This window comes from Petaurus breviceps, unplaced genomic scaffold (genome assembly GCF_028583685.1).
Source record: "Petaurus breviceps papuanus isolate PSGF00001 unplaced genomic scaffold, PetGlider_PUasm1.0 186, whole genome shotgun sequence".
Lineage (NCBI taxonomy): Eukaryota > Metazoa > Chordata > Mammalia > Diprotodontia > Petauridae > Petaurus > Petaurus breviceps.
Window position 1 is genome coordinate 5,144,599 of NW_027185798.1, and position 23,882 is coordinate 5,168,480.

The window sequence follows — 23,882 nt, forward strand, 5'->3', positions numbered from 1 at the left end:
ATCATCATCATCATCATCATCATCATCATCATCATCATCATCATCATGCAACTGGGAAGTAAGTACATGTACAGGCACTGATGTATGGGGATCCTTCTTGTCCTACTGGAAAATCAGAGGGGAGAAGGGGAAGGATATAGGAGAGAGCAGATTGGGGGAGGGAGTATACAATGGGGTGGCTGGGTTGGGGTGGTGGCTAGGGGAGGGACAGGGAGAAAATTTATAACCCCAAATCTTGTGGAAATGTATGATATAAACAAAAAATAAACATAAAACTTAATTTAAAAATTACAAACTATTAAATAAATAAAATACTTACTTGAATAGGTAGTAATAAGAGAAATGCAAATCACAGAAACTCTGAACTTTTCCATGACATATAACAAATTGGTAAAGATGACAGAAGAGGGAAATAGCTAATGTTGAATGGCTATGCACATACAAATACTTAGAACTATGAATAGGTCCAAACAATCTGGAAAATAATTTGGAATTATGCCAAGAAATTGACTAAAATTCCTATATCAATTGACCCAGAAACCAGGCATGACAATAAGAAAGAGACAGTATTAACCAAAATATTTATAGCACCATTTTTTATTAGCAAAGGACTGAATGAATACCCACTATTCAGGAAATCATTGAAGAAGTTGTAGAACAAGAATAGCATGGAATATTACCATGCTGTAAGAAAAGATCAATTAATAAATACAGAGGAAAATGGGAAGGCATATATATATATATATATATATATTCTGATACAAAGGGAAGTAATCAGAACCAAGAAAACCATGCATCCAATGACCACGAAAATGTAGGATCGTAGATTTTGAGCTGGAAGACACCTTGGAGATCTTTGAGCCCAAACCTCACATTTTACAGATGAAGAAACTGAGGCACAGAATAGTTAGAAAACAAGACAAAGTAATCAAAACTAAACATGACAAAATTGTAATTACCATACTTGGTCCCCCTAACATCCCAATAAAGAGATGTTAAAAGGTATTCTCTACCTCATTTGCAGAGTAATGTGTGTGTGTGTGTTTTGCTGTGTGTGTTGTATGTACGTGTGTGGTGTGTGTGTATGTGTGTGTACAGGGTGGGGGAAGCCATGTATGTGGAACATTACATATAATGTCAAGCTTTTTTGATATCTTGGTTTCTTTTATCGAAAATTTTTTACATATTTAAAAAAATTATTATAAGAGATGGTTCTCTTGGAGGAGGGAAGTATATTTTTCTAAATGTGAAAAAGATACTAAATTTTAGTTATTTATTTAACCCTGTAAAGTTAAATATCCATTCAGTACTTTACAATATTAGACTTAAATTCAGACACATCTGGGTTCAAATCATTCCTTTGACACTTAACAGTTACTTTGGGAAAATTTTCTCAACCCTTATTTTCTCAACTCTGAAATTAGGAGTCTTTTAGGAATCTGAATGCAGATCAAAGCAGGCTGTTTTCTCTTTTTTGTAATTTTTGCTTTTTCTATTTTGTGGTTTTCCCATTTTGTTCTGATTCTTCTTTCACAACATGACTCATGTGGAAATCTGTTTAATATGATTGTACATATAAAGGCTATATCAGATTGCATGCCCTCTTGGGGAGGGGGTAGTGGAGGGAGGGGGAAAATGTATAACTCAAATTCTTATAAAAATGAATATTGAAAACTAAGAATAAATAACTAAGCGAAGAACTTTTAACCAACAAAATAAAATAAAATTAGGAATTTAGACAAGCAGGCCTTAGAGATATTTTCTAATTCTGTGCTATTCCAACAAGATGTTTTCCATGCATATGTTAAGATCATAAAAAATTCTAAATGTGACCAGTCAGGCAATCAACAATCAGTCAACAACCATTTATTAAACACTTAGTATGCACCCAACATTGTACTAGATGCTGAGAAAGAAAAGATAATACATGGACTAAAGAGATCATTTTGTTCAAGGGTTTTGTGATTACCAGCACTGAGCAAAGCAAGAGACAGGAGACAGATACTTAACAAAGCTATTTTCCGATACTGTGGAGGCTGCCTTCAGCAGATGCCAAATGAAAGAAGGATTTTTGGAAGCTAGTGATTTTCCAGGTGCCCTTGGATTCAGCAGTCACTTCCCCTCTATTCAGAGGGCATTACATTGAGACACGGTCTATCACAAGGCTTCCCCATAGAGGCCCATGACCATTCAGAGAGGATTAGCCTAGAAATATCTAGCCCTTATATTCCTTTGGTGGTGGTATGTGGCTACAAATCTTGGAACAACCGAATCTCCACAAAATCAAAATCAGGGGTGATGGAGAGAGAAAAGGATGATGGAGACAAGCAACCAATCAACAGACTTTTATTAAACATATGCTGTTTGTCAGGCACTGGAAGTAGAAAAGCAGGGTAGAGCACTGCCTGGCAGAAAGCGCAATAGCTCTGGAGTCGGAGAAACTGAATTCAACCCTATCTCCGACGCTTACTGCCTCTGTGATCTTGGCCACCTCCTCAGGGTCTCAGTTTCCCCCTCTATAAAATGAGAAGGCTGAACTAGATATCTCTAATTTGCCTTCCAGCTTCTGTAATCATTAAACTACAGAGTCAGAAACCCAGGGTTCAAATATCATCTCTGATACTTGCTACCTTTGTGACTTTGGGCAAGTCACTCCCTGGTCCTCGGTGAGGTGGGGTCAGTGGCCTTCAGGGGTAGAGCTATGATTCTATGACCTGTTAAAATACTACATCCCTACCCTCAAGAGGCTTATATTCTGTCACGGCAAGTATAGGCACAATAATCACACTTGCATCCAAGATGGGATAAGGACCAGACATCAAAGAGAGAATGAAGGATTGCCGCAAGAGTTGGTCAATAAAGAGTAAGTGATCACCAGACCTAGCTCTGTACTGGTACTCCAAAACGTTCAAAGGCTTGGAGGTGACATTCTTAACCTGCGGTCTGTGGGCTTTTTCCTTTTAATATTTTGATAACTTAATTTTGATAAATTGGTTTCCTTTGTAATGATAGCCATTCTAAATATATCATCCTGAGAAGGAATTCATGAGTTTTACCAGGCTCTCAAAGGGATCCATCAGGGCAGCTAGGTGGCACAGTGAATAGAGCACTGGCCCTGGAATCAGGAGGACCTGAGTTCAAACCCGACCTCAAACACTTGACACACTTACTACCTGTGTGACCTTGGGTAAGTCACTTAAGCCCAATTGCCCTGCCTTTCCCCCTCAAAAAAAAGAGAGAGAGCCATGGCACCAAAAAGATTAAGAAGCCTTGGTCTACAACAGTGGGTCCAATTTAATAGGGGAGTCTTCTATTAAAAGAGTAATTGAAGAACATAAACAAAAATCATATGGGATGAGAAAGTGTAGATGACTCTGCACCTACGGGGGAGTCCATCAGTGCATCAAAGAAGCCATGGATCCACTGAAGTATGTAACATCGTTTATTTGTTTGTTTGAAGTTCTTTTAAATAAAAAAATTTACCAACTGGGAAAACATCTTGCTAATGTGAAAGAGTCTCTAGCATCAGCACATAGATGGTACAAATGAGCAATATTATTCCTTTGGAGCTGCCATTGCTGCTTTAAAATGCCACTTAGAGTTTACAAATAAGACCTTTCTGTACTAAAACTGTCCTGCATTTCCAAATCTAGGCTCTCTAACTCTCATTTAATCCCTTAGAGTTAATTATAATCTTTTAAAGCTTTCCTAAGTTATCTGATTTTTAATAGTGAGGATTCATTTGTGAGAGAGGGAGAGAGAGAAAGGGAGGGAGGGAGGGAGAGGGAGAGAGAGAGAGAGAGAGACAGAGAACCAGCCAATATGGTGATATGGTGTTTTTTTTCCTCTGAGTGCCTCTGAATTGGGTAATAAATCTCTTGGCCTTCATCTTGATTCTTACATAACATTTAGATTGACTGAGCAGGGAATCAATGACACCCATGTTCATGGCATAAGATAGCTTCAGCCTGGAATTGGAAGACGTTGGTTAAGCCAAGCCCAATGAGGAGAAAAAATTATTTTAAACAAAAATGACCCTTTGTCATAGAAAAACTATAATATTGTTTTACATGGCTCATAAACACAATAAATGAAGTCCAAAATTGGATTTTCTTACTTAGAATGCTTCATTTTACACGCCTCACTTAACATGTCTTTATCATACTCTATTATTCAAAGTTTCCCAGGAGACCAAACTTTCCACAGTGCAGCTTTGGCATGATGGTTATCCTGTTTCATTGGCACAATGACTCACTTTTGTAAAGAGTTCCACAGGGGAAAATGAATTCATAGATACAGATACCCATCCACCCTTCATGTCTTGACGCAACTCAGTTCAAGCTTGTTTGCAAAAAAAAAAAAACATTTTTGAAACTTTTCCACTTGTCATTCCTCAAATCCACTTTTTAATAGACCTTCCCTTTTCAAATGCTGTATCAACTGGGTTTAAGAATAATTTTTCTGCAACTAAGCACAAATCATATTTTACCATGTTGTCCAGTAATGATGCTATGTGTCTGCCAGTTCATCCCCATAAATTTGTCAGTTCAAGAAATGGTTTGGATAAGAGTCCCTGTACGCATTACCCGGAGAAATGCAGAACTCAGAGAGGAGAGGATTGGGCACACTGAAGTTTGGCTTGTAGGTAGAGGTTGCCTGGAATGCATGCTAGCACTAGGCATAGATCCAAGATGTACAAAATGGTATTTAAATACATGGAATGGGAACTACATGTTTTTCCTTGACAAAAACTTCATTCAGCTTAGAACATAACAGCCACTGCCAATGTTTGAGAATCACTTGAAAGGGAACTTGAGTGGATATTGGCTGGAGGTCTGGACCATTTGTCTCAGGCTTAAACTGTGTGTCTGTTTTAGGTTTATACTACACTTATTTTTGCATTGCTGTCTACATATCTTTGTTTCTCTTCACAAAGACTTGGCCACTACCTGTTCCTGTTATCTGATAACAGGAAGGTGTAGTTGAATGAATTTTTAAAAATGAGCTACATATATGCCAGACCATGTGCTAAACACTGGGGTTACAAAAACAAACATGAGATAGCCCTGCCCTCAAGGTGCCTACATTCTAATTCTAAAGCCACTGATCTCCAGTTTGTCCAATCTAATAACTTCTCTTTGATCGTCATCCTTCTCGACCTCTTTGCAGCCTTTGACGCTGGTGTCAGTCACTCTCTTCTCTACATTTCTGTGATGCTGCTCCTTTCTGGTTCTCCTCCTAACTGGCTGACTGCTCCTTCTCGGAATCCTTTGCTGGGTCTTTGTACACATAATAGTCACTAACCATGGGGGTCTCCCAGGGCTCGGTCCTGGGCCCTCTTCTCTTCTCACTCCATAGTATTTCACTTGGTGATCTCATCAGCTCCCGTGGTTTCAAGGATTATCTCTATGCTGCTGATTCTCAGAGCTATTAATCTAGCCCTAATGTCTCTCCTGACTTCAGACTCACATTTCCAACTGCCTATTACACATTTCAAATAAGACGTCTATTGCCCAATTCCAAAACTGAACTCATTATCTTCCCTTCACACCCACACTCTTTCCTCCTCCCCCTCCTCCTTCCAAATTTTCTTACTGCTGCTGAGGGCACCGCCCTTCTCCTGATGGCTCACAAGCTATTGATTTTACCTTAGCATCACCTCTCACGTATGAGCCTTCTCTACTTTGAAGCTCCCACTCCGCTGGCTCAGCCCTCATCGCCCCATGCTTGAATATCACGATAACTTGCTGGTTGGTCTCCTCTCCCACTCCAGCCCATCCGCCGCTCAGCCATCATATTCATCTTCCTCAAGTGAAGATCTGACCCCCCCACTCCCCCCTAACCATTCAATAAACTCCAGTGGTTTCCAATCACTTCTAGAATAAAAGGTAAAATCCTCCATTTGCATTTAAAGTCCTTCATAACCTTGCCACATTCTTATAAAGATCAAATGAGATCATATATTTAAAGCACTTTGCAAATTAAGGTGTTATTAAGACGAGATTATTATTACAGCCAGAAAACTCTGCACTGGGCTTTGCCATCTCTAACCTTTTAACCAAGGCCTAGGGCAGCACACTATGGGAGGAAAGATCAGCATTGCTTTTCAGTGCAGAAAGGAGAGATCTCAGCGCATCATAACTGCTTGCCCATGAGGTGGGCAGACTGTGCTGTACTTAAATCCTGTACTTAAAATTAAAAACTATTTTTGGACAGGGCTTTTAGTCTTTCTGGAAACCTCCTTCATCTGGCAGTCTTCCTGATACTCACCCTGGAAATGCCTGGAGAGAAGATTCAATTACTGGACAAAGATGGCCTCACATTCATGAATAATAAACTAATGATGATGAAAATTAGCTTGCATGCTTTATGGAAATTATCTCATTTTATTCTCAGGACAACCTTAGAAGGTGAGTGCTATTATGAGGAAACTGAGGCAAACAGAGATCAAATAGCTAGTTCGTTCTGAGGCCAGATTAAAACACACATCTTCCTGATTCCAGGTCCAGCACGGTATCCATTTTTTCCACTTATCACATATGCTTCCTAATACATGGTTAAATCTTTTGTAAAAGTTATACATGGTCCTGAGAAATACATGGATTCTTTAGCAATCTTATTGAAAAGATGTCATATTTTAGCTGCAGTTTTTCAGGCAATTTGTTTAAATTCTATATTTTTTCCTTTTATTCATCTTTGTCAGGCTTATCTAAAAATAAATAAAAGAGGGACTTTGAAATCTAACACTGTTGTATTACTGTTTACATCTTTTTGTAGTAGTAATTTTTTATGTGATTTCAGATGCTATAGCAATTTAGCACCAAAGTTTAATATGATATTAGTTTTTGTATATAAATTAACATTTTAAAGTTTTTATTATGTGTCAAGCCCTGTGCTAAATGTAGCACAAAGTAATTTCCTTATTTGTGTCTTTTTATGTTGTGATTTTCTCTTTTGCTTTGTCTGATAGCATGATTGCAACTTCTATTTTGTTCCAGGTCTTCATTTTTTGTCCTACATATGTTAATTTTTTTTAATGTAGGTTTTTTTATAAGCAATGAATTGTGGGGTTTTGTTTTCTTAAAAAAAAAATCTGCCACTCTCTTAATTGGATTGCTTAATCCATTCACATTTAAATTTATGAGTTAAGTTTATATTTTTCTCCATTTGTCTTATTATTGTTTTTCTTTCCAAATCAGTATTTGTTCCCTCTTTCTCTATAAAGTCAGTATATATTCTCTTTAGTCATTTTTGTTTAATCTAATTCAAGACATATCAGCTCTCTTCACTTTACCCTAAGGTTCTAGCCCCCCCCCCCATTTTTTATTTCTTTCTCTAGTTTGGAATTCAGTTTATTATTATCTTTTTTATTCTTTTTTTATCTAGTTATTGAATTATTTCTTGCTTACCCTACCTCAGTTAAGTAGTCAAGTAAAATCCCTCTTGTTTCCTTTAACTTGTTTTGTGTGTCAGTTTTTAAAACTTCATTTTCTATGCCTTTTTTTCTAGAAAGTGTTTTTCTCCTCACTATTTGCCTTCCTATTCTTTCTATTTTATACTTTATTCTTTGATTTGTGACCCTTATAACTTATTTTGCATTTCTTTACTCTCTGTGTTCTTCATCGAATAAAAACTTCTAAGGAATTTATTTTGAATTCCTCTTCAAAACAAGTTTCTGTTGTCTTGTAGATCTTGCCCCAGGCTCCCTTTTCTCTTATGTCTCTCTCATAAAAATACTAATTGCTACATGTAATAAAGAGGGTACTTCTCATATGACAAGAGTTTTGCTCCATATTTGATTGATCTTTGTTCATTACTGACCTTTGACATTCCCATAGTTTTTTTTTCCTATTTGCCATGAAATTTCTCCCACCGATGTTCTCCCATTGGTTAATTGCCCCCCAGAAATGTTGATTCTCCTTCTCTTGAGATAGGATGAGTGGTTTCTGTAAGTGCTAAATCCTTATAGATCATATTTATTTTAAGGTCCTCATATCCACTTATAAACTCTCTTCCTCCATGAGAGCATCATTCTATGGTACCCTCTCCCACCACTAAAACAAGATTTCCCCCTTTCTTTTGCCCTATTTCAATTTTCCCTTTTGCTTTTGTTGTCCATTATTCCATAAGCTCTCTTTTTTTCCTGAGAGACTCCAGTAGGTATTTTCTCTTCCCCAGTGCTCACCACAGTGTTGGGCACATAGTAGGCACTTAATAAATGTTTATCAACTGGCATTGTTAACCTTTGACTTGATTAAGGTACAGCCCTTCTTCCCTTCTATCTTCTCCCCCTCTTTTATTCACCCTCCTGTTCTGTGATTAAGTCCCATGAAAACAGTGACTCACTTGTTGGCAAGGTGTTGGGACATTTAATTCATAATGTTTCAGGACCATTTCTCTACCATCACTTCCATCTGAATTCTTCTTTCATCCTTGTCACCTTCTGACTTTCTAGAATTTAGGGTGGAAATTTTTTCTCTCTCTCTCTCTCTCTCTCTCTCTCTCTCTCTCTCTCTCTCTCTCTCTCTCTCATTATTTTGTTGTTTTCAGTTACTATATTTGTCCACCTTTGTTTCTCTATTGCTGTCAAGGGTACCATCACCCTCCCAGTCACCCAGGCTTGCAGTGTGCATGGATGGCATCCTCAACTTTTCACTTTCTTTCACTCCCCATATCCAATCTGTTGCCAGGTCCTGTCATTTCTGCCTTCAAAACATCTCATGTATGTACCCCCATTGTCTTGTCTGACTCTGCTACCATCCTGGTACAGGCTTCAACGACTCACACCTGAACTACTTCAATAGCTTTATGGTTCTTCTCCTGCACTTAAGTCCCTCTTTACTCCAGTCTATCTGCCTCTTAGCTGACAAATTGATCTTCCATAAGCAGGTCTGACCATGCCACCCCCCAATTCCACAAATTCCTACAGCTCTTTAGGCTCCCAGATTGAATATTACATTTTCTATTTGGCATTTAAATCACTTCATAAGCTGGTCCCTTCTTTCCTTTCCAGTTTCTTTTATTTTACTCATCTCCACAATCTCTGCCATCCAATGACACTGACTTTCTTGCTGTTCCTTGCATATTGTACTCCATCTCCCAAAGGGGGTCATGTTTGCTGGCTGTCCCCCATGCCTGGTATATTCTCGTCTCTTCTTCCAAACTTTCCTCGCTTCCTTTAAGTCTCAACTAAAGTCTCATGTTCTGCAAGAAGCCTTTCCAAGTCTTCATTAATTAATCTCTGAGTTTATGTCCAAAGTATTCTGTAGATATCCTATTCATATATAGTTATTTACATGTCTCTCTCCCCTCACAGATGCCAACTCCTTGAGAACAGGGACTACTTTTTTTCTTTTGTTTACTTTCATTTTTGCATCTCATTGTATCTATCCCAAGTGTTTAGCCTGGGCCATATTTGGTGCTTAATAGTTATGACTGGCCAACTTTCTTGTACTTCTGTTGTTTGTGGTGTTTGAAAAACCAATATTTTACTTAGGTCTGGTTTTCTTTCTAGGATTCTTTGAAAATCTCCTGTTTAGTGAACGTTCATCTTTTTTTTTATAATGGTTAGATTTAGGTCTGTGGAGTAGATCACTTTGACTTGCATCTTGAGCTCCTTTGCTCTTTGGAAAACATTATTCCCTTTTCTCCTGTGATTTCTTTAGGGTTCAGAATAATCTTGTGCCATTTGAATGTCCTTTCTTTTATATTTTAGCTTCTTTCCCTTTCTTCCATATTATGCTATGCTTCTGTGTCTTTGCATTCCTATTAATTCATCCTCTTTTTTGTTTCTTTAGTGTAACTTGCCACTCAGGTTTTTCTATGCTAACAATTATTTCTTCTGTGCAGACCATAAATTCTGCTTTCAGAATTCTTATTCCTCTTTTAAACTTTTATTCAACTACATTGTGCTGTGGTTCTCTGCTCTCTTATGAATATACAGGGTGCTCTGTCTCATCAAGCGGTGATTCATTTTGTCTTGCAATGTTTATTTGTAGATGCCTAGACTTACTTTGTTGATCTGGAGACCATGTTCCTTTCCATTAATACCTTTCCTATTGCTTTAGGTGCTTATGCTCAAAGTCTTTAACTAGGTTTTCTTCCTCTTGATATCTTTGGTATTTTCAGTTTTTTCTCCTTATGTTACCCTACTGTTCATTTTCTGACTCTTTCCCTTTGTTGTTTTCCTGGAGGCTGGACCTCAGAGCTGTGTCAGCCAGCCCCCATGGGCTGGCTCATGTTTCACTCACCTCAGCCTCTGTCACAAGTAAGGTAGGGCTACAGAACTGGTTTTAGTTGTATGCTGGGACCTTTGCCTTAAGCATATCTGAGAGTCATGTGTATTTTGGTGTTCTACCTTGTTTCCCTCTGTTTCTCAGTTCTCTAGCTGAAGACCTTTAAAACAGAGGAAGCTTCTGTCTTAGCTTTTCTATAGAATTGTGTGTGTGTGTGTGTGTGTGTGTGTGTGTTTGTAGGGGGGTAAGAGTTCTATTCTGCTGCAAGCTGTGGGTTGGTTTTTGCAACCATGCCAGAGCATGGTGGGTGGTGGAGAGGAGTGTTCAGTGAGTGTTAGGAGTTTAAGGATTAGCATTCTCTGCTTTAAGATCAATGGGATTTTATTCATTAGGGTTCCTGGTGACCAAAACTGTGAAGACAGCTGAAATTTCTTTATCTCCTACATATAATCCTATTTTTGCAGAGATTTGAGAGTTCCTGGAGAAAAACCTATTTTCCATCTTATTGGAATTTGACCAAGACCACTCTCCTCTTCATTTATTTTGAGCCCGGATCACTATCCAAAAGCATCACTTGTTCAAGATGGACTAACTCAATGAGCTGCTCATTTTATCTGTCATAATTTGGGAAATTCGTGATCTTTATCCACTTGGGTTTTCCTGTGTAAATTTCTAGTTTAATCTTGTTTAAGTGGTGGTAGATCTGATGGAGAAGATCCTGTATAATAATCCTCAGTATAATAAGCACAATGTCATCAGTAAAGAGAAAGATCTTGAGAATTCCTATCATCTACAGGGAATCCCCCTTGATTTGGACTCAGTACAAAATGTTCTCCTGTTAAATTTAAGCAGAGATTGTTCCTATTTTTATTTGTATCATCAGCACCTAGCATAGTGCTTGGCCCATGCAAGAATTAATAAATTTTTGTAAATTGATACTGTCAGAGAACAGCTTTGGCAAACAGGCATCCCCTTGATTTGGGTGCTTGACAACATTAATCAGAAAAATTTTGAATGAAGATATCTCTGTGTTTACAAGCATCAAGGAATATTGAATAAAGAAAAATTAATTAAACATTTAATATGCACCAAGAGTTGTGCTAAGTATTGAGGAAAATATACATAAGCAAGACAGTCCCTGTCCTCAAAAAGCTTATATTGTAACTGGGAAAAATACGTACAGGGCAGTCATCACCGGCGGGGGGAAAGGGGGCGGTGTTTGAGTCTGAGAAGTCTCAAGGATGGTAAATTAAGTCACTGGGAATTAATTGACATCCTCTTTCCAAGAGTAATGGAAGTTTAATATATGATTAATATATGCAGAGCTAAAAATCTTACTGGAGAACATTTAATGCTGTATTTTTCTCTACAGAGTCAAATGTGAGTTTTCAGTAATCAATAAACATCATGAACTCCTATCCTCTTCTTAAGTGTTTAGCAGCTATGAAGGTGTGCTCTGTTACAAATTCTCAGAAAAGTACAGCAGAAAGGAAGCTAGCTTTTCTAAATGATTCTAATCCTTTAGAGATTCCAAGAAAATAATCATATTCTCTTCTCTTCGTGAAATCCTTAGTTTCTTCTGTTGACCCTTATAAGGCGTAACCTCCAAGGCTCTTTGCCGTTTTGGTTACTCTAAGATGAATTAATCTTTTTTGGTGAATACTTCATGCTCAAGTTGAGGTTTCTATCTGTTACAACCCCTGGGTCATTTTTAGACAACATGCCTACCATATTACTCCTTATCTCCCTAATATCATTTTTGGAAAGCTGTTTTTTGAACCCGTTAAACATCACTTTTATGCCTATCAAATTTTATCTCAGTGTATTTTGTCCAGTTTCCTAGTCTGCTGAAATCTCTTTGGATTCTGCCTACCATTCAATAGGCCATAACCCCTTGCTTTGTGCTGTTCAAAATATGATAAGCAAGCTAGTTATTCCTTTATTTATGTCAATGATAAGATTGCCAAACAGCCCAGAGTCTAACACAGATCCTTGGGAGCACTACACTGGCGATCCCCAATGTGGCATCAAACCAATGACGATCACTTTTTGTGTCTCTCCATTGAACTAGCTCCCAATCCATCCAGCTATGTTATCTATCACCTAATCTGCTTCTCTCTATCTTGACCAAAACAAAACCAAAGCAAACCAAACCAGCAGGAGATTCTTTGTCAAATTTGTTGCTAGAAGCATCTGCCTTATCTTGCTAACTATTCCAAAAGGAAAGGGGAAATAAGGTCAGCCTGGCATAACCAGTTTTTGACACACAAGCTCTTTGTGATTACTATTTCCCTTTCCAAATATTCACTAACCATCCCTTTAATAATGTGGTTGAGAACTTCACCATGAACTAAAGTCAAATTCATGGCCTAACACTAGCTGATTCCATGTTCTTCATTTAATGAAAAAAAAATCAGGACATCTGACTTTCTTGTCCTGTGATATTTCTCTTGCTCTTTCATTTATGGACTTTGATACTTGTTCCTGTAGAGAGCCATAGCTAAGTTCTTCAAAGGTACACACACACACACACACACACACACACACACACACACACACACACACACACCTTTAAAAGCTTAAAAATGTGCTGAGACTTTAGCCATGCCTTGTATATCTTCATATATCTCTTATATGTTTTATATTATTATTTATGTTTATTATGCATATGATATTACTACCATATACACACACACACACACACACACACACACACACACACATATATATATATATATCCATTATCAGAAAAGATGAAAAAGGTTTTGGATTTATAATGAAAGTGTTTGGCTTCTAATTTGGCTGTAGGCACTGCTGTGATATGATTCCCAATTTCAGCTTGCTCATGAAGATTAATTTTCCATAATAAACAAATCAACAGACAATAGCCCATCTTGAAGAATGAGTACTTGAAAATACTAGTGTGATTAATGGAATACCTTATCCTGAGATGCAGCATGTGAAGAATCAGCTGGTACTGTGGAATGATATATTTGCCAGCACATGGCAAGGCGTAAAGGATGAGATTTATCTTGCTGCAATTTTGACTTATTTGAATTTATATACGTGATGTCTGAGTCTCCATTAAGCCAGGGGACTATTTGGAGACGAGCTTCTTAAATTCACAAACTAGAATCACAAAACAAGCTTTGTCCAAGAAACAACAATGAGTGAGCACGAAATAACAGAAAAATGTCGCCTGCTTTTCTGAGTTAATGCTCTCTCTCTCTACAGGAGGAGCTGGATGCCATGGGGCTGCTTGGCGACTCATTGGCCCTAATTGAGCACTCTGATCTTCATGTAAACTCTGGATTGGGAGGGACCTGGGTTCTAGTCTTGCCTCTGTCAATAACTTGCTGGGTGAGCTTGCCCCCTCCCTGCTCTTTCACACAAAGCCCCCAGTCTCTTGTTTCCAGGCATTTTCCCAAGCTGCCCCCCATGCCTGGGAAGCTCTGCCTTCTCATCTCTGCCTCCTGTCTCTCTGGCTTCTTCCATCTTTCCCAAATCCTTCTTAATCCTGGTGCCTTCCCTCTGCAGATTATTTCCAATTTATCTTGTCCTTAGCTTGTTTGTACGAGCTTATTTGCCTGTGGTCTCCCCTATCTGACTGTGAGCTCCTTGAGACCATGGATTGTATTTTGCCTTTTTTTTTTCAGTATCCCCAGTGATGAGCACAGTGCCTGGCGGATAGTAAATGCTTAATAAATGTTTATTATCTGTGGCTGACCTGCAAGGTATTTGGACCTTGACTAGATTTTACTGAGAGAGATTTAGAATCAGAAGACTTCGGTTGGAATCCCCAGCCTCTAACTGGCTAGGTGACTGTGGGCACGTCACTTTACTGCCATTGGTGTCAGTGTCCTCATTTGTACAATGAAATAGTTAAACTAAATAATCCCTTTAAAAGGGAGTTGAGTTGGTTACTAAAGCAGTCTCTACTGAGACAAAGCTACGGAAGCTCAGACAAACTCAATCTGCCCCAGACCGAGGTCATTCTCTTTGCCCCAAGCCCCCTCCCACTGCCTTCCCTATTACTGCAGAGGGCAACACCGTACTCCCAGGCCCTCGGACTCATGACCTAGGACGCATCTCGGGGTCCTTGTTATCTTTCACCCACCATATCCAAGCTGTTATCAAGGCCTATTAATTCCACCTCCGATAACCTCTTGAATACGCCCCCTCCTCTCCTCTGACACTCCACCCTCCCTGGTGCAGCCCCTCATCACCTCACACCTGGACTATTGCAGGCAGGGGGGTCTGCCTGCCTGAAGGCTCTCCCCACTCCAATCCATTCTCCCTTCAGCCTCTGAAGTGATTTTCCTAATTACCTGATACACACACACACACACACACACACACACACACACACACTCACACCTTCCACTCAACAAACTCCAGTGTCTCCCTGTTCCCTCCAGGACCAAATACACAATGTCTTGTTTGGCAATTGGCATTTGGCTCCCCACCATAGCAAGAGAGAAGTAGATAATTGTGGCTCCCACCCTCCAGAGTCCTGGGATGACTGAGCAGTGTGAGGAAAAGGTGCCAAAAGCAAACAAGAGGTAGCAGATTGTGGAGGTGGCAACAAATAATTTCTGGGTTCTAGGTCAGTCAATAATTGGGGTTTCAGCTTCCTAACGACGCTGAACTCTAGTCCTGCAGCCTCATTCCAAGTTGACAGGGGTGTGGATAAAAGGGGAAACTCATGAATAGAGGACATAAAAACCCCTTTCCAATATCTGAAGAGCCACCATTCAGAACATGTATTAAACTCATCCTGCTTGACACCAAAGAGCAGATCAATGGGTGAATATTTAGGCTTGATCTAAGAAGAAGCTTCTTACAAAACCTGCTAACAATAAAGAATTGGTAACAGGTGTCCAGTCAGGTGAACCACTGAGTTCCCCATTCCTAGTTACTGGAACTCTTCAGGCCCAGGCAGATGACCACCTGTCAGGAATGTTGCAGAGAAGCAAAATGGCCGAGTGGTGAGCATTGGGCTTGAAGTCAGGAGCCCTGGGTTCAAATCTGCTTCTGACCCCGAAACCATGGACAAGTCAACTTTATCTCTGTAGCGTTTGCCACACATTTCAATTTCCTCATCTATAAAATGTGAATAACGAGACTAAAGATTTCATGTCAGAGAGGTTACCTAGTCCAACCGTCTCATCTTACCAACGAGGAAACTGAGGCCCAGAGAGGTGAAGTGCCCTACCCAGAACACATAGGTAGGAAGGAGCAGAGCAAGATCAGAATCCAGGTCACTGAGCTCCGTCAGTGCGTTAACACTTAAAATTAGCTGCACCCCCCTCGAGCTTATGAGGAAGGAATCTTACATCATAAAAACGTAGAATATAATCACTCTGTACAAATGGGTGATTGTTATCAGAAGGGACTCCTCTGTCAGCTGTACCTTGGTCTACAGAACTTTTGAAATGTCCTCTATTCTGGAAATTGCACCTGGAAAGGCTGGGTTCGTGTTGGCCAGTCTCCCTACACCCTCATTCCCAATAGACGGAGGAGTGTGAGGAAACTTCTATGAGCTGATGAAAATCCAGAAAAACAACATATACAGTGATTATAACAACATACATCGAAAGACCAAAAAAATGAATTCTGAACACAGAATTGTCCCGACTAAACTTGGCCTTGGAGAAGAGTCGGAAAAATAATGCAGAGCTCTCTTCTCTCTGCAAGGGTGAGGAACTGGAGATGTGTAGCATTACATACAGGATCTGACATGACCAAAGTGTTCCTTGCTTTGGCTGAGCTGATTCCTACTCCTTTCCCACCCCGCCCCCCATCCCAGCCTCTTTCCTTTCTAAATGTTTTTGTTACAAGGGCCTGTTCTCTGGGGTAGAGTCTCAGGTAGGGATGTTTGGAAATGAGAGGGATGGAATAACAAAGGATGTTAATAAAAATCAAGTTTGTAAAAAGCAGCAGCCTCTAGCAGCTGGCGCAAGCCAGTGGGAGAGACTGGAAAGCCCTTTGGCAGGGAGGGTCCCACAGCATCCCCCAGGCGAGTCCCTGTGCCCAGTTTGGGATGAAGGCCAGGGGCAGGGCACACATTGATAGCAACTAAAACAAGCCAAAGGAAGTTGCCTCGGGCAGGCATGACCCCTGATACTCCACAAAGGCATCAACAAAAGCCCCCAATCAGAGTCAGCCTTTTCTGGCACCCAGAGGTTAAAAATAGAGTGTGCCTCACATTTCAATGCAAAGTCTCTTGAGCTTGGAGACAATCCAAGCTGACCTGTCTGCATCTCACCCCAAGGGGTCAAGAGAACCCAGGCACTGCTCTGTGTGATTATGCAAGGAGGGTGCACTGATCACAGCCACTTCCTTTGTTACAAGAGATGCTTGTCTTTGTCAAAAAGGAAAAAAAAAGTTAATCATAAAATCTAAAGCACCCTGGCCAGCCCAGGGGAAAGGAGGAACCTAGTAGCATGATCTCCCAATTTTTTATGAGCCCATGACAAAATCATCCATGAAATGCCCCAGCAAAGATCTTTTTGTATCTTTCATTGACCCTTCAAACCATCCATTCCAGTAATTAAGGAGATCCTTCCTCCTCTCTTCCTTCCAGCACAGCTTTGAAGCAGTGGGCCCCTGGTTCTCTGTTTTCTCTTTGGCACCACATATCTATGTTCTCCCCCCAATACCTTTGTGGCCCATTTCTGCTCTAGTCTTTTCTTATGAAAATCCCTGCCTCCATTAATTGTAGTGACCATCCCAATGTCTCTCAATCTCCTCAGTCAGCTGAAACCCACATTGGTACCAGTGATACACAGAATTTCTCTTTCTATAAAATGCTCCCTCATGCCATCTTGTTATTCAGAATTATCCTCAGTCACTCCAAATTCTCTTGTTTGGCCATCCATCTTAGGGTCGGGCATTTAGAGTGGCCCAATAGAAACCATTTCATCCAATCTCCTTTCTCACTCCCATTTTACAGATGAGAAACTGAGGCCCAGGGAGATGAAGGGATTTCAGATAAGAGACCTAGACGTCAGAAGGACCTCAGATGCTATCTAGTCCAACTTCCTTATTTTACAGGGGGGGCAAATTGAGCTTCACGGAGTCATTTGTCTGAGGTCACATGGGTAGAGGACATCAGAGGCAGGATTTGAATCCTGACCCTTTGATTTTCAAGTCAGTGATCTTCCCATGGTTGTGGCTTTTAAAGCAGGCCTTTGAAAAATAAAAAAGGGCACAAAAAAGCAGACTAGGTCTGGGCTGCACAAAGCCCTAGTGAATATATGGTCTCTGTGGAGGGGTTGTGGATGGAACCGTCCAGAGGCAAGGGGATATATGAGGAGAGTTGAGATGCCAGGCTACCTTTGACAGCAGCAAAGCTTCCTAAGACCCCAGCCAGATCATTTCCATTTGCTTCTGCTGACTTACACACATCTCTGCCAATTCATCCAAATTCTGCTGATTTCAACATAATGAAATGCCCTGATATGCTTAAAGGATGCTGCTGGTGGTTTTAAAAAATCATCTCTAATACATTTGGTCCAAGAACCCATGCTCAATTAAAAGAAAATAGAAAACCAAAATATTAAGATTGACCAAGAAGTCCCAGTGCCTTTGTAAACAATTGAAACTTGGCTTTCTTGTTGGTACCAACATACAGCCCTGTAACCTGTGGGTCCTGACAGGGAGAAGGCCAGTGCTGAAGTTACCCAGGGAGTGTTAGAGGAGAGATTGGAACCCAAGTTCGATGTTCTTTTAACTGTACCATGATGTCTCTATGCTATTATCAGGTAATAGAGGGAGACCTGAGTGGTTTCACTTAGGTCAAGTCATAAAAGAAAAAAAAAAAACAAAAGAAGAAAATCTGTCTAGTCTGGGCACATAAATGTTTAAATATGCAATTTGGACTAAGTTGTGGGGAACCTTATAGTGCCTTGCTAGACTGGAAGATTGTGAAAGCCTCTGGAATGTCAAGAAGCTTCAATTTTATTTGGTTGGTAATGGGGTGTCCTTGGATGTGTTTGAGAAAGGGGATTACACAATTATCCATGATGCCCTTCTTTTCTAGATTGTTCTAGTGACTGATTAAAAAAACATTATTAGTTTCAATATTCTTCTTCTTTTCCTCCTCCTCCTCTCCCTTCTTCATCTCCTCCTCCTCCTTCTATCTTATAATTCTACATTCATCCCTTGATGCCTATGGATTGTCTAACTTTGGGTATTCCCCTTTACCTCCCCAGGCCTTAGTTTCCTCATCTGTGAAATGAAAGGGTGAACCAGAAGGCTTCTGAGGTCTCTTAAAGCTCTAGATCTACATTCTGGGGTGGGGGTGGGGAAATCAATGTGCAGAAATAATGATCATGTTTTAGAAAGCAGCTTTCCAGTGCCGTGAGGGAGACGCAACATGGCCTGGGAGTCCAGAGGAGGGAAGCTTGTTTCCAGCTAATAAGCCAAGGACAGCTTTGTCCCTTGTGACTCTTATTCCTGCCCTTCCATTAGGCCTCCTTAGAGGAATTCCCAGAAGCCTCCCTCTGGGTCCTTTAATTTAACTTATTTCAACCATTAATTAGAAATGATTTTATCTCCACAACCTCAGCTGTGCTGATAGAAGAAGTACCAGGAGATTCTTTTGTGGGTTTTTTTCTTCTCATTTTCTACAGCTGAACTCATGGCTCACTTGGGGTAAGGGTGGGGTAGTAGACTTTCCCTGGCTCATCTTGGAGAATTATGGAAGGTAACTCGGCAATCATTTAGTCTAAATTCCCAACTCATAAAATAACAACAGTAATAGAAATAATGGGTCCTTACACTTGCTTTAAAGTTTACAAGGTACTTTCCTCCTATAAAAGTCAGGAGAGGGTATTATCTACATTTCACAGATGAGATACTGAAGGCCGGAGAAATTGCACAGATGCCCCCAGGGATCCACAGCCAGGAATTTCCCAAGACTCAGACTCTGATGCAGATCTTAGGAATCCCAAGTCCTGAGCATGGACCATTACACCACACTGCCCCCTTGGAAGGAAGCAAGAGTTCACATTTCTAAAGAACTCTATGCTTTTTCAGAGATCTCGGTTTCTCTGATTTCTGCAACAAATGATCGAGATGAGCAGAGCATGTGATTCATTTCCTGTTGTACACATGGAGAACCTGATAGAGAGGTTAGATGACTTGTCCAAAATCACACAGCTAGTAAGATGGTAACCGAGGACTTTGGGCAGCTAGCTGGTGCCATAATACACAGAGTGCTGGGCCTGGGAATCAGAAAGACCCATCTTCTGAGTTCAAATCCAGTCTCAAACACTTATTAGCTGCATGACCCTAGGCAAGGTGCTTCACCCTGTTTGCCTCAGTTTCCTTACTTGTAAAAATAAACTGCAGAAGGAAATGGCCAACCACTCCAATATCTTTGGAAAGAAAATCCCAAATGTGGTCATGGAGAGTTGGCTGCAACTAAGTCGGTTTAACAAAACAGTATTCTTGACTGAGCGTCACCTTCCCTCTGCCTTAAATATTTCCATTGATGGGAAATTCAGGAGACAGTTTGTTCCCTTTGCAGTTGCATGAATTGTTAAGATTCAGTGCCTTCCAATGAGCCCACATTTGTCTCCTTGGCAGGTTTCCTTCATTCGTCTGAGTTCTGCCTTTCGGAGGTACTCAGACCAAGACAAATCCTTCCATGGAAGAGCCATCTCCTTGTGAAGGACAGTTATAACCTATCCCTATTCCTTGATTGTTGTCTGGGGTTCTTTAGGACAAGGAGCCTGAGAGCAAGACAGGTTTTCCCTTGTATGGGGCTTAAGGGTTTGGCCAATAGTCTGGGCCATAGCATTCACCACCTCTCCTAGCCCCAGAAGCAGGGCAGGGGAGAGAAGCTGTAATGATTCTGGGAGGTTCTAGAGTGCAGAGGCACCGAAACACTGCTCCCATCCTTCCTTCAGCTCCTCACCCGAGAGAACCTCCACTCTGCATCTGACACCTCCAACAGCTCAAGGACAGTTATGGGGGTGCCAAACATCTTTATAGAGGAAATAACTGAAAACAAACCATATAGTGGGGAAGGCAAAGCAGCTTGGGAGAGGAATAGTTGCAGGCATTCTCTTAAAAAAATTACATATATATATATATATATATATATATATATATAATGTGTGTATACATACATACATATATATACACACATATATCCATCTGTACATACATACACATATACATATACAAATACATGCATACATATGTATATTTGGGGGCAAGCCTCCTGTGAACTAGCAGTACAGGGGCAATCAGTGAAAGTAAAGTCCTTTGACACTTAAAAGTGTCATTTTCTCTTTTCATCATCACTGTCATCACCAGAGGCTGTCCAGGAGCTAAGCCTCATGGGAAGCTAAGCTCATTCTGAGCATGGGGGGTGGGGGGTAGGGACATTCTGAGCATGGGGGGTGGGGTGGGGGTAGGGACATCCTGAGCATGGGGGGTGGGGTGGGGGGTAGGGACATCCTGAGCATGGTGGGTGGGGTGGGGGCTGGGCAGGCAGCCCCAAGGTACAAAGGCAGGAGATGGGATGCTGTAATAGAGCAACAGAAAGTAGGCCAGAGCAGCTGGAATATAAAAACACAAGCCCAAAGGCTCATAGAATCAAGACCCTAGAGCCAGAATGGGCCTTGGAGTCATTCAGGTCAAACCTCTCATTTGACAATTAAAAGAAAATGAGACCCAGGAGGGAAAGTCACTTGCCCAACTTCCTTTTGGTATAAGGGGCAGTGTCAGGATTGGAACCTGGGTCCCCAAATGTTTAGTCTCTGGTTCTTTCCACTGCACCCTGCATCTGTGAGGCACATCTGGGAGGACTTTCAGGGCCTTAGCCTATCAGTACCTTAACCTGAACTTGTCCAGTCATATCCCTTGTTGCTTGGTCCCATTTCTTTTTATGTTGTTTTAATAAAAGTCTCTATGTGTCCCACTTATCACCTTCTCCCTTTTGCTGGCTTATGTAGTAAGCCCAAGGGAAAGCTGATATTTAAAAAAGATTTGGGAAGGAGGGGTTGGGGGTGGCAGAACAATATTTCCACATATGTTTGTTTTCTGAATAGGTCAGTGCTTTTCTCTGCGTATCTAGGTGCTATCTGTTCTCTGAATACCTGGCTCAGCCTCCTTAAATCACTACCCTTTTTGAAAGCACTAGACTAATTCTGGTCACTATTCTCGCCTTCCAGGCTTCTCAGACTCATATTGTTCCCTCTGTGAAGGTGAGACTTATTCTCCTAGGCCACACCAGAAGCCCTGGCTTACTGGAGGCAGTGTGGTCCCCTGAGGAAGAACCTGGCTCCAGATCCCGCCTTGCTACCCTGCGCTCTCCTCCATGGCCCCTGGACACCCCCTTAACCTCTGGGTCTCCAGCATGACTCCTTCTGTGGTCAGACCCCTTTTCTGACCAATGAAGACCTTTCCCAGAGCACTCATCCATCCTATTTGGCAGATATAGCTCTAAGGACCAAATCTAGTCTCAAAGAAGAGATTATTGGGGTGGCCATCAGCATCATCATTATTATTCTAACTAGTGATAATGCGAGTCTTCCATTGAGGCCCTGCTTTCATAGGAGTCATATATTTAGAGGTAGAATGGACTTCCAAGCCCCTCATTTTACAGACAGAGAAACTGAGGCTCATAAAGTGACTTACCCAAAGCTAGTGTCTGAGGTGTGATTTGAACCCAGGTGTTCCTGATTCCAAGACCAGCAGTTTGGGGTCACGAAGAGGGAGTTAGTCTCAGACTCAGGAAGACCCAATTCAAGTCCAGACAGACCTATATTTCTATGTGACCCTGCCAAGTCACTTAATCTCTTAATGGCCCCAGGTAGCTCTCTAACAGGGCAGAAAAAGGGCCTACCAGCATCGGGGTAGGGAGGTGCCTTTACCTGGCAGTTTCCTCTACCAGTGAAATCTCAGGTACAATTCTTCCTTCCCACCCCCACCCCAGGAAAAGAACAACAACAACAAAAAACAAAACCTCCCTGCAGGGACCAAAATACAGTATGCTCTCGTGATGAATCATAAGAGCAGAAGCCCAAACTTCGGAAATCCCCTAGTTCCTCTACTCCGTTTTATAGATGACGAAATAGGCCCCTCAAGGGAAATGTGTTTGTCCAAAGGCAGGAAGTTGCAAAGCCAGAATTCGCATCCAGGTCAATGCCAATGCTCCGTCCACCGCACCAGCTGCTGATATTTTCTGCAAAATTTTGCCCAAGAGATACCCATATACCCATGTGTAGCAGCAAGCACCCCAAGCATCCTCAGGGTTTGCTGCCAATACAGGTTCTTGGATCTGCTTTGTTAAAGGAAAGCAACTCAAAATGGGTTAACAAGCTTACTTTAATCAGTCAGACATATATCGTTTACCTTGTTCAGGGGAAAAGGTCAGCACACCGAACTTCAAAGTATACAGGCAGAATTATCAAGACAGAAACAGATCAAGTAGACAGCTTTCCAAACTGTCCAGCCATTACATCCATACCCAATCAACATCTGGGTTTCAACATCTGGGTTTTTCAAAGCCGGGGGACTCTCAACAACAACGGCTTCCCAGAATCCACATCAAATCACAGAACACTTCTCAAAGTGAGCCCCCAAAACAAAGCTACACATCAGGGCTTATATAGCCTTCTCCTGGCTCAGAGAATGTAACAACCTTCTGGACCCACTGGCCAATCAAGAAGTATCTACTGAAAAACAAGCCTCCCACACCCCAGGCTCCAGGTGCACTTTAGCCTAGGGGCAGGGAAGATCTTTAAATTTGCATTTCCATTACACCATGTAGTAAGAAGCCTCAGGAGGAGAATGTGCCTGGGTAGAATGTGGATTTTGTTTAGTTGTTTCAGTCATGTCCAACTCTTGGTGACCCCAATTTGGGGTTTTCTTGGCAGAGATACTGGCACGGTTTGCCATTTCCTTCTCCAGGTCATTTTACAGATGAGGAAACTGAGGCAGACAGGGTTATGTGACTTGCCCAAGGTCACACAGCTAGTAAGTGTCTGGATATTTGGGGTGAATTGGATTTCACCACCAATCTTTGAAACCATGTATGTGGGCATTTCTTGAGTTTGGCTCTCTCCCTCTTTTCCCACAGTGATGAATGCTTTATCATTTTACTAAAACATATCTGAACACTGTAATATTTGTGTAACTTTAAAATTCAAGGTAAAATGAAAACATTGGTTAGATTGGAATCGTGTGCCACTGGGAGACTGTGTCCACGACCCTTCTTTTGTGGATACACTTCCTGCTCTGGATCATGTTCCGATGACCATTCTTATGAGTTCTTGACTGGAAGTGGATACATACCAATCAGCCAGTAATTTATTAAGCACCTACTGTATGTGAGTTGCTGTCTCCTAGGTGCTAGTGAAAGACAAAAATAAAACAATCCCTGCCCTCAAGTGATTTCTATTCCACAGGAAGAGACAGCACATCCAGAAACAACCAGGATAACAACCACAAGGCAATAACACTTCGCAAAGAGCTCATTTGATCCTCCCAATAGCCCTGGGAAGCAAGGGCTGTTATAATCCCCATTTTGCAGAGGAAACTGAGGCAGGCAGAGGTTAAGTGACTTGCCCAGGGTCAGCTTTGTAGTATATTGGCTAGACTGTAGAACCCAAGTTCAAATTCTGTCTT

The 23,882-nt window shown here is 41.1% G+C and overlaps 2 long non-coding RNA genes across 11 annotated transcripts in view; one reads left to right on the forward strand and one right to left on the reverse strand.

Annotated features, from left to right (window-relative positions):
* The window catches only part of LOC138162066 (uncharacterized), a 127,236-nt gene that overhangs the window by 51,749 nt on the left and 51,605 nt on the right, over positions 1-23,882 (reverse strand). The window lies entirely within an intron of this gene.
* The window catches only part of LOC138162344 (uncharacterized), an 84,747-nt gene that overhangs the window by 41,556 nt on the left and 19,309 nt on the right, over positions 1-23,882 (forward strand). For 2 of the 10 annotated variants that reach the window (XR_011168602.1, XR_011168599.1), the window contains one exon: positions 13,470-13,956. The exons of 6 other annotated variants lie outside the window; for them this stretch is intronic. This is a non-coding gene — a long non-coding RNA (uncharacterized lncRNA). Of the gene's footprint in view, positions 1-10,699; positions 11,570-13,469; positions 13,957-21,424; positions 21,440-23,882 lie in introns of those variants that run through there. 2 more of the 10 variants (XR_011168600.1, XR_011168608.1) reach the window with 2 other exon arrangements.